Source organism: Macaca mulatta, chromosome 6, assembly GCF_049350105.2.
Source record: "Macaca mulatta isolate MMU2019108-1 chromosome 6, T2T-MMU8v2.0, whole genome shotgun sequence".
NCBI classification, from domain to species: domain Eukaryota; kingdom Metazoa; phylum Chordata; class Mammalia; order Primates; family Cercopithecidae; genus Macaca; species Macaca mulatta.
The window spans coordinates 184,328,639-184,340,030 of record NC_133411.1 but is presented as its reverse complement, the minus strand read 5'-3'; positions in this window follow the sequence as shown (position 1 = coordinate 184,340,030).

Here is an 11,392-nt window from a genome sequence, read left to right as displayed (position 1 = left end):
CATCAATGAACAAATGGATCGTGGTCAGGGAATGAGGTTATGCAAATTGGCTTGACTTTAGCCATTGGCCCCATCTCCAGACCAAGACATGTGTTCTGTAGAGGTGGGGATAGAAAACCCAAGTATGGAGAGGAGGGACAGGATGCAAGGAATTAAATTATTTTCTGAACTTCTCGAAGAATCAGCAGGTCTCACTGTTCCTGTGCAGATTTCACAGAATGGAAGACGTATCTTTGTACTTTTATTGCCTTTTCATCTAGGTGTTTTAAAAACTGCATTCTTATATCTTTTGTTCTGTAGTCACCACCAACAGTGCAATGAAAGAATTATAATAATTATGTTTTCAGGCCAGGTGCAGTGGCTCAAGCCTGTAATCCCATCACTTTGGGAGGGTGAGGTGGGCAGATCACCTGAGGTCAGGAGTCTGAGACCAGCCTGGCCAACATGGTGAAACCTCATCTCTACTAAAAATAAAAAAAATTTTAAAAAACCTAGCTGGTTGTGGTGGTGTGTGCCTGTAATCACAGCTACTTGGGAGGCTAAGGCAGGAATCACTTTAACCTGGGAGGCGGAGGTTGTAATGAGCCGAGATGGCGCCACTGCACTCCAGCCTAGGTGACAGAATGAGACTCTGTCTCAAAAAAAAAAAAAAAAAAAAAATAGGTTTTCATTTCATTTTTTTGGTGTGCCTACTATTTGCACTGCTAGATGCTGTCCATATTTTAGCTTTCATTCTCTGAAGATGTTCTTTTTAATAACTCTGATATAAGTGTTACTAGATCCTTTTTATAGATTGAAGAAACAAACTGGAGCTCAGAGAGGTCAGTGTAAATTTTTCAAATTCACACAGAAATTAGTGGCAGACCCAGGATCTGATTCAGGTCTGTCTGATTCTAAAGCCCACATTTGTTCCAACACTCCATGCCAGCTTCTTATTCTAGAAGCAAGGCAGACTTCCATTTGAAAATGGATGCACAAACTTCATAATCTCTTCTTTTCTTCCTGGAAATCATCCAAAGCAATAAGGAGAACAGAAAACAAAAATTCAAACTCCTTTTTCAGTGAAGCTAGGAGAGAGACTGAAAAATATTTGGTAAGAGCTGCCAAGAGCACCCAGGAGCTGTGCAAGAGGGAGGAGCCAACAGCAGAGGAGCGAGGTCAGTAAAGCATTGGACCAAAAAAATTATAAAAATGTTTTGAAGCTGGGGGAACCACTCTGAAGAGAAAAAACTATGTCATTTAATTAAAAAAGAGAGTGAAGAAATAGAATACACTGAGAGGTGGAAGAAGTCCCCCTAAGCTTGGTCAGGTTCAGAGAAGTGAGGAGGCTGGATGTATCAGTCAGCTTTAGCTAGGTAACAAAGACACCCAAACTCAATAAACATTTGTTCTTGCTCATGCATGTTTAAGGTGGCTGGGGTTAATGTATGTAGGCTGTTCTAAGCTAGGTTTGACCCTAGTTTGATGGTTGAGTGCTGTTTTTTTCCACATGTAACTCAACCTTCTCAAATCAATGTCTACCTGAGTCATGTTCTTTTCATGATGAAAAGCAAGAGTCAAGAGGATAAACTCAACTGCATGAACATATGTCATGCTTTTGATCATGGCATACTCACTAATGGCAGCTTAGCCAAGAATCATGCCTTTGATCATGAGATACTCACTAATAGCTCATTAGCTAAAGCAAGTTGCATGACCAAGTCCAAAGTTAAGGGGAAGAAAAGTACAATCCATCCACCAGAAGGCAGTGGCAAAGATGTAGATATATGGTGTTACTACAGGGAGAAAAGAAGGGAAAATGGGAATTTAATCTTCCACACCAGGTTACATGTAGAAGAATTATGTTAGACAATCCATGTTTAAGAGAAGCAGCCTCACTTTGTAGCAAGTGAGGAGAAGAGAGCCTCTGAGTTGTGAAAGCTGACTTGATTATAATTCCACCCTGGCCTCTCTCCATCTATAGCAAATACATGGCTCATGAAATCCTAATGCATTTAACAATAAGTGATAAAAAAAAATACACTAGTGCTGCATTTTTAAGAAGATACTATGAAAAAAAGGAGGAAGGGAACAGCAAAATTTATGAATAAAAATGTTCAGTAGTAAAATGGCCTTGGAACAGATTAGAATTGTGAACAAACACTCTACTATGAATTAAACATCATAATGAAGCAATAATCTCTAAAAATAACCATTATGTAATACCTCAGAGATGGGATTGCAGGGCAGCAGAAGATGAAATGTGATCTGGCAAAACTCAGAGAAGAAGGGGAAGAAAAATAGAACCATGATAAAAACGAAGACAATATTTGAAAGAGCGTAAGTGTTAATAAACACTACAAAAAGATAATGACATAGAAAATAGAAATGAGAAGTGTGAACAAAATAAAATGTAAATAGAAAGAGTTAAAGAGGAATAGATAGTGATAGATTTAGTGCACAGGCAAAGGACATTAAATATATGCATAACTGGCATTCCCAAAGAAGACAACAAAACACAAAACAGAGCAAATATTAAAGGTATAAATCAAAAAAGCATTCCTAAAATAAAATAACACTTGAATCTACACATTGCCAAGAATACATTGTGTGCCCGAGAAAGGTGACTCTGAATGGTCAATGCTGAGACATTTCCTAGAAAAATTAGTGGACTGTGAATATAAAGATTCCTAGTATTATACCTTATATAGGACTTTATTTCCTTTGTCCCCAGCTGGCTTCCGATTTCTCTAGAACAACATTTAATTCCAAACTACAGTAGAACAACACTTACTATTTAAGGAAAGAGAGCATGAATCAATGATTTTATACCCAGTCAAAAATTTCTTTAAATAGAAAGGTTAAAAAAATACAATTTTAAAAACACAAGAACTCAGAGAATGTGTTCCCATGAGCCTTCCTTGAGGAAAATAAAAATGACAACTTTCAACCAACCAACCATTTTTCAAGAAACTATATACAAGGACTGGAGGTTAGCATTATACATATTTGATAGAAGAACTAAGACTAATATTAATGGGGGTATTCAACTGGCAGGACAAAAGGTGAATGTTATATATTGTAACACATTATAGAAATGATAGACCTTACCCAAACTGGGTGAAGAAAAGGTAAAAAAAAAATAGATGGAGAGAAAATTATATTGAAGATTTCGTGTAATGGCTGAGAGTAAAAACATATCATTTAAAATTGACTAAATAGTAGCAATACAAACCATAATAGCCAGGTTTTGCTATGTAACAATCGACCTCAAGAAGCTAGTGGTTTACGAGAACATCACATCATTGTTGTTGATGTGTTCTTTGTCTGAGGTTTGGGCTGATTAGAAATGATATTGTCAGGTAACCCTGCCTGAGGCTGTAGGCCATCTGGGCTTGGTTCCAGGCCATGGACGGGGTTTAGATATCTACCTGTATTAGCTCGGGACCCAGGTGAAAGGGCAGCAGATACTCAGAGGAAATCTTCTCATAGCATACCACAAGAGCATAAGCAACCAAGCCAACCAGTAAAGAACATTTCATGCCTCTGCTCACGCTGCATCTGCAAAAATTTCACTGGTACAAATATAAATATTAAAATGTAAATATTAAAAAATATAATAGTAACTAACATTTGCTAATAAAGAACACATAAATAAGTAAAAACACAGAGGACTAAGAAAATAGAGGACTGTTCCCTGGTAGCTGTGAATTTGTTATGTTACATGGTGAGGATGGCAGATGGAATTTAGGTTCCTGATCAGCCAATCTTAAATAGGAGGTTACCCTGGATTATCTGTGGGCCTGATGCCATCACGAAGGTTTCTTAAAGAGGCAGAGGGAAGATTTAAGTCTAGAAAAGAAGGTCAGAGTGACGCCGTCCGAGGAGGATTCAACCCACCATTGCTGGCTTTGAAGATGGAGAAAGGGACTGTAAGTCAAGAAATGTAGACAGCCTCTGGAAGCTGGAAAAAAATAAGGAAACAGATTCTCCCCTAGAAGCTCCAGAAGGAACACAACCAGGTCAGCACTTTGGTTTTAGCCCTAGTGAGACACATTTCAGACTTCCGACCTCCAGAACTGTAAGATAATACGTTCCTGTTGTTTTAAGCCATTAAGTCTGTGATAATTTGTTATAGCCGCAATAGGAAATTCATATACTTACCTATGAATGAAAGAATAAATTCTGGATGGGTCACCAAAGAAAACTACCATTATGATATTTGTAAGACACATATATGAAATTGAGGAATTCGGTAAGCTGAGAAACAAAAAATGGACAAAGAGTATAATTCTCAATGAAGAACTAAATAAAAGTATCAGCATTGATCAAAGTGAAAACTACAAGAATCACCTAAAGAAAAAAACAGATACATAACAGATATATAGTAATATTAAGAATTTTAATTCAACTTTCTTAGTCAATTACAAACCAAGTAGATCTAAACAGTATAATCAATTAGTAATATAGATATAGTTAGCATAAAGGAAACTTTTTACCTTGAAAATAAAGAATAGAGTTCTTTTTAAAACATGTACCTATGGAAGAAGTGCAAAACTTGACCACATATTAGTCCACAAAGAAAGTCCCAATACATTTCCAAAGGTAGATATGGTACAGGAAAATTTCTTAGTTTTAATGCAGTAGAAGTAGGAATTAAATATAAAATCGGAAAAAACCCTCATCTCTTCGAAGTAAACAAACAAAACTCTTTTAAGTCAGGGCAAAGAAAAAAAATTTCAACCAAAATTAGATTATATGAAGGAAATGATAAATGAATTCTACATATCAGAACCTATAAATGGTGTTCAGGGAAAAATTCACAGCTTAAAAGATTTATATTAAGAAGTGAAAAGGGGTAACACAAATGAAGCTACAACCGTAAGAAGTTACAATAGAAATTTAAAAAAAGAAAAAAAATGGAGCAAAAATAAGATCACAAAATGGGGGTGGGGGGTGGATATTACTATAGATTCCATACAGATTAAAAGGTAATAAGAGAATACTAGGAACAACTGCATGTACATACATTTGGCAATTTACATAAAATAAATTTGTTGAAAGACACAAACTACCAAAAGTCACCGAAGAAAAAAGTAGAAAACCTGAATTGTCCTAAATCTATTTTCAAAATTGAATTTGTAGTGAAAATCCTTCCAAGAAAGAATTTTCAGGTCCAGACGATCTCACTGGTGAGTCCTACAAAGCATTTACAAAAGAAATAATGCCAGTTTTACAGAACTTCTTCCAGAAAAGAGAAGAGGAAGGAACATTTCCCAACTCACTTTATGAGTTTTACATCATCCTGATTCCAAAACCAGACAAAAATAATATGGGAAAAGAAAAGTATGGGCCAATATTGTTCATGAACATTGTTGTAAAAGTTCTCAGGAAAACTCAAAAAAAACCTCAGCAACATATGAAATGAATAATATACCATGAGTAACTGGGGTTTATTGCTGTGATGAAAGACTGGTTCAATAGTTGAGCCCAATCAATGTAATTCACCATGTCAACTGAGTAAAGAAAAAAAACCCTAGATGATTATTTTTGATTGATGCAGAAAAACCATTTGAAAAATACACCATCATTTGTGATTAAAAAATCTTAGTGAGGTAGGAATAGAAGGGAACTACCTTATCCTGATAAGGGGCAGATAACATACTTAATGACTGAATGCTTTCCTCTAAGATTAGGAATAAGGCAATAATGTCCATTCTCGTTCTCTCCTGTAATAGTGGATTAAAGCAAGATAGAGAAATAAAAGGCATATAGATTAGAAAGGAAGAAATAAAACCTGCTAGAACTATGTAAGTGAACTTAGCAAGTTTGCATATTCAAAGTCAGCACATGAAAATCAATTATATTTTTATATACTAACAATGAGAAATGATATTACAAAATTCAGAAAGACAGAAATAAATGGAGAGACATGCCCTGCTCATGGGCTGGAACCTTCAATAGAGTTAATCATGACAGTTCTCTGTATATTGATCTATGAATTTAATGCTAGTCCAATCAAAATTGCAACAGGATTTTTAAAAATAGATATAGACATACTTATTATAAAATATATATGGCAAGAAGAAGAATCTAGAATAGCTACAAAAATTTTGACAAAGAAGAATGAAGTTGCATTTTAAGATTAACTATAAAACTATAATAATCAAACAGTATGGTATTGGTGAGGGCATACTCACATAGGTCAATGAAACAGAGTAGAGACTTCAGAAACAGTGTTTGGAATAGAGAGTTTGAAAACCAATCAATATGGCCAATTAATTTTTGATAAAAATGCAAAAGCAATTCAATGGAGGATAGTTTTTCAGCAAATGGCATCAGAACCATTGGATATTCGTTTGCAGAAAAATGAAGCTTGATCTAAACCTCATACCTTATTGACAAATTATCTCAAAATAAATTATAAATATAAATGTAAAATATAAAAACTCTAACAACTTTAGAAGAAAACATAGGAGAAGATCTATATGACTTTAGGTTAAGCAAATAATTTTTAGATATGACACCAAAAGCATAATCTATGAAACAAAATGATAAGTTGAACTTAATCAAAATTTAAAACTTTTCCCTTTTTTAATTATACTTTAAGTTCTAGGGTACATGGGCACAATGTGCAGGTTTGTTACATATGTATACATGTGCCATGTTGGTTTGCTGCACCCATTAGCTCGTCATTTACATTAGGTATTTCTCCTAATGTAATCCCTCCACTACCCCCCAACCCCATGGCAGGCTCCTGTGTGTGATGTTCCCCTCCCTATGTCCAGGTGTTTTCATTGTTCAATTCCCACCTATGAGTGAGAACATGAGTGTTTGGTTTTCTGTCCTTGTGATAGTTTGCTCATAGTGATGGCTTCCGGCTGCATCCATGTCCCTACAAAGGACATGAACTCATCCTTTTTTATGGCTGCATAGTATTCCATGGTGTATATGTGCCACATTTTCTTAATCCAGGCTATCATTGATGAACAGTTGGGTTGGTTCCAAGTCTTTGCTATTGTGAATAGTGCCACAGTAAACATACATGTGCATGTGTCTTTATAGTAGCATGATTTATAATCCTTTGGCTATATACCCAGTAATGGGATGGCTGGGTCAAATGATATTTCTAGTTCTAGATCCTTGAGGAATCGCCACACTCTCTTCCACAATGGTTGAACTAGTTTACAGTCCCACCAACAGTGTAAAAGCATTCCTATTTCTCCATATCCTCTCCAGCACCTGTTGTGTCCTGACTTTTTAATGATCACCATTCTAACTGGTGTGAGATGGTATCTCATTGTGGTTTTGATTTGCATTTCTCTGATGACCAGTGATGACGAGCATTTTTTCATGTGTCTGTTGGCTGCATAAATGTCTTCTTTTGAGAAGTGTCTGTTCATATCCTTTGCCCACTCTTCGATGGGGCTAATTTAAAACTTTTCTGAGTGAAATACACTGTTACGAGATTGAGAAAAAAAGCCATAGACTGGGGGAAAACATTTTCAAGACACATATTTGACAAACAGCTTGTATCCAGAATATGCAAAGGACATTCCAAACTCAGTAGAAGGAAACAAATAACTCAATAAAAACATGGACAAAACATTTGAAGACACTTCTTTAACAAGCATATACACATGGCAATAAGCACATGAAAAGATGTTCAACATCATTAGCCATTAAGAAAATATAAATTAAAACTGTGATGAGATACACCGACATGCCCACTGGAATGACTAAAATTAAAAGCAGAAAAAATCTGGCAATACCAAACACTGACAAGTGTGTGGAATAGCTGGGGCTCTCCTACATTCCTGGTGGAAATGTAAAATGGTACAGCCACTGAAAAAATAGTTTGACAGTTTCTTATAAAGCAAAGCATACACTATCAATAAAAACCAAGCAATTCACTCCCAGGGTATTTACCCTAGATAAAATTACTGTGCTCACACAAAACTCTCTACACAGATGTTTATAGCAGCTCTACTCATAATCACCTCAAACTGGAAACCACCCAAATGTTCTTTAACAGGTGAATGGATAAACAAACTGGTACAGCTATCCAATAGAATATTATTCAGCTATTAAAGGGAACAGACTATTGATACAGGCAACAATATAGACAAATCGCAAATGCATTAGACTGAGCAAAAGAAGCCGGTCTCAAAATGTTACATACTTTATGATTTCATTTATATGGCATTCTGAAGAAGCAAAACTGTAGGGACAGAGAACAGATCAGTGGTTGTCAGTGGTTAGGAATTGGGAAATGGAGTGATTACAAAGGGCCAGTTTAAGGAAATTTGGGGAGTAATGGAAGTTTTGAAAGAGCTACTTTTCCATCCATTAGAAAAAATGCTATGAGGTTTCTAGGGAAATTTTACCAAACGATTAAGGAACAGACATTCTTTACAGTGGACAACCTGGCAGACAACACAACAAATGATCAAAGTTAACATCACTTGTAATGAGGCAAACATACACGTGCCTCCTGATAAAATGCACTGAGAAGGACAGAACATCATTTCTGTGGTATTTGTGACTAAAAATGCGTGGCCTGAATCTAGTCATGACAAAATACAATTGAGAGATGTTACATAAAATAAATAGCCCACATCCTTCAAAAATATAGGGCTTAAGAAAGAAAAAGACTGGTAAATTGCTCCGGATTAAAAGAGACTAGAGGAACATGACAACTAAATGGTGTGTGATGCTGTATTGGATTCTGAACCAGAAAAAATATTTTTCTAGAAAAGATATTATTGGGAAAACTAATAAAATATGAATAAGGCCTATGGATTAGATGATAGTATTGTATCTGTTAATTTCCCGATTTTGATAATTGTATTGTGGTTACATAAGGCTATGTCCTTGTTTTTAGGAAATATACACTAAAGAATTCAGGGTTAAAAAATGTATCTACAACTTACTCTCAAGCACTTCAGAAAAATATGTATATCCCTCCAGGGAATCTAGGTATGTAGCAATTTTTGTAGTTTTAAAATAATTTTTTTTCTGAAAATCTATAATTCTTCAAAACAAAATGTTAAGTAATAAACAACCGATAATTCTAATTTTGTTTAAATTTATCTGGAGCAAAAGAAAAGGAATATATTTTTCCAATTTCTTTTACATAATGAGAATAACTTTAATAAAGCCTGATAAATATAGAGATGAACAAAAAACTGTAGACCACTGTCACTTATGAATACCAATAGAAAATTCTAAAAATCACGCTGGCAATCCCAGAACTTTGGGAGGCCAAGGTGGGCGGATCACTTGAGGTCAGGAGTTCACGACCAGCTTGGCCAACATGGTGAAGCCCTTTCTCTACTAAAAATACAAAAATTAGCCAGGCATTGTGGCCTGTGCCTGTAATCCCAGCTACTCGGGAGGCTGAAGCAGGAAAATTGCTTGAACCCAGGAGACAGAAGTGCGGTGAGCCAAGATCATGCTACTGCACTCCAGCTGGGTGACAGAGTAAGACTTCATCTCAAAAAAAAAAAAAAGTGCAGCACAGCAAAAGAAACCATCAATAGAGTAAACAGACTATAGAATGGGAGAAAATTTCTGCAAACTATGCATCCAACAAAGATCTAATATCCCGCATCTATAATAAACTTAAACAAATTTACAAGAAAAAAAAAACCCTATAAAAAAGTGGGCAAAGGACATGAACAGACACTTTTCAAAAGAAGACATATGTGCAGCCAACAATCATATGAAAAAAAAACCTCCCGAGGTGGGTGGATCCCTTGAGGACAGGAGTTTGAGACCAGCCTGGCCCATATAGCGAAACATCATCTCTACTAAAAATACAAAAAATTAGCCGGGTGTGGTGATGTGCCCCTGTAATCGCAGCTACTTGGGAGGTTGGGGCAGGAGAATCCCTTGAACCCAGGAGCTGAAGGTTGCAGTGAGCCGAGATCATGCCACTGCACTCTAGCCTGGGTGACACAGTGAGATTCCGTCAAAAAAAAAAAAAGCTTAACATCACTGATTATGGGAGAAATGCAAGTCAAAACTACAATGAGATACCATCTCATACCAATCAGAATGGCTGTTATTAAAAAGTCCAAAAAATAACAGATGCTGACAACGTTGTGGAGAAAAAAGAACGCTTATGCACTGTTGGTGGGTGTGTAAATTTGTTCAATCATTGTGGGAGACAATGTGATGATTTCTCAAAGACCTAAAGACAGACATACCATTTGACTCAGCAATCCCAAATCATTCTATTAAAATGCACATGTATGTTCATCGCAACACTATTAACAATAGCAAAGACATGGAATCAATCTAAATGCCCTTCAGTGACAGGCTGGATAAAGAAAATATGGCACATATACACCATGGGATACTATGCAGCCATAAAAAGAATGAGATAATGTCCTTTTCAGGGACATGGATGGAGCTGGAGGCCATTATCCTTAGCAAAGTAACACAGGAACAGAAAACCAAATACTGTATGTTCTCACTTATATGTGGGAGCTAAATGATGAGAACACATGGACACTTAGAGGGGAACAACACACACTGGGGCCTATTGGAAGGTGGAGGGTGGGAGGAGGGAGAGGATCAGGAAAAATAACTAATGGGTACTAGGCTTAATATCTAGGTGATGAAATAATTTGTACAACAACCCCGCCATGGCACAAGTTTCCCTATGTAACAAACCTGCATATGTACATTTGAACTTAAAATAAAAGTTAAAGAAATAAAGTTACACATTTCCTTCTGAGCACAGTTTTAGCTGTGACCCAGCACCATGTGATATTTTCATTACCATTCAGCCCAAGACAATTTCTAATGGCTATTTTTGATTTATTCCTTGACCAATGGGTGTTTTAGTTGCTCAATGTCCAAATATTCTGGTTAAAAAATTGTGTTGTTACTGATAGCTAGCTTAATTTCACTGTGGTTAGAGAACATACTCAGAATAATTTTAGTCATTTAGAATTTGTGGAGATTTGCTTTACGGCCCAGTATATGGCTAGTCTTGGTAAATAATCAATGTATACTTATAAAGCAAGTATTTTCCATGGTTGGGTGTAGTGTTCTATATATGTAAGCTGCATCGAATTTGTTAATTGTATTGGTTGTTTAGATAGTCTATATCTTCATGACAGTTAATTTTATGTGCCGACTTGACTGGGCTAAGGGATGTCCAGATAGCTGGAAAACACTATTTCTGACATGCGTGTGATAGTGTTCCTGGAGGAGATTAGCATTTGACTCCATAGACACAGTAAAGAAGATCACCCTCACCAATGTGGGTGGACATCATCCAATACACTGAGGCCAAAATAGAAGAAAAAGTGGAAGGAGAGTGAATTTTCTCTCCCTGTCAGAACTGGGACATCCATCTCCTCTTGCCTTTGAATGTCAGCATTCCTGGTTCTCAGATCTG